Consider the following 942-nt stretch of genomic DNA (forward strand, 5'->3'; position numbering starts at 1 on the left):
GACACAGTTGGAGAAAATTCTGTGTGAAGACAGAGACACACGGGGAGATGGCCACATGGCAATGGGAGCAGAGATTAGAGTGGCACATCTCCAAGCTAAGGAACGGCAGCTGAGGAACGTCATCTTCAAGCTGAGAACATCAAGCACTGCCAGTGACTGCCAGGAGCTGAGGGAGAGGCAAGGATCAGACCCTGCCGCAGAGCTTCTCTTAAGAACCAGTCTTGCTGGCACCTTGATTCCAGACTTCTGGCCTCTACAGCAGTGAGAAGATACATTTCTGTTGTTTTAAGCCCCCCCAGTTGTGGTAATAAGGCAGCCCTCGGAAACCAGAACAGAGGCCTTGACCAGTTCTAGTGCATTCAGATGAGGGTGACTAGGGTGGTGTAGGATTCTGCCACAGCATTGTTAGAAGAACAATTCAAAGAACAAATGACATTTGGTCAGCAATAATGGGAACTGTGACATCCATCTTCACATCTTTGAAGACCACTCTGATGGAAGAGGGCTTAGCTGTAGTCCATTTAATTCCAGGGCTGAGATGATAACTATCTAAAAATTGTAACTACCCAACAGTGGGTTAGATCCTCAGCAATAGAATTATTAAGGAAATGTGATATCTATATGAGAGGGCCACTCTCAGTTGCTAAGATTCTCTGGATGACTATTGTGTTTACACAGCTTGGTGCTCATCTGTGAGCACACACTGTTAAGTGGTACTTGTGAATCTAAGATCCATTTGCTTAGCTGTCCATGAGATATGGTGTCCTAGTCTACGAGGTCAACTGCCAACTGCTTGGATTCTTTCTTTGTCATCTTTTTGCTTTACACAGTCTATTGCTGTATACAGAGTAGGTAGAATTGTAGACATGTACCCACTCTCCTCCACTTGCCAACATTTATCAATGGCCGACTGTGCCAACCGTATGGACTACTCAAGAAAGC

Source organism: Tupaia chinensis, unplaced genomic scaffold, assembly GCF_000334495.1.
Source record: "Tupaia chinensis unplaced genomic scaffold, TupChi_1.0 Scaffold000350_1, whole genome shotgun sequence".
Classification (NCBI taxonomy): Eukaryota; Metazoa; Chordata; class Mammalia; order Scandentia; family Tupaiidae; genus Tupaia; species Tupaia belangeri.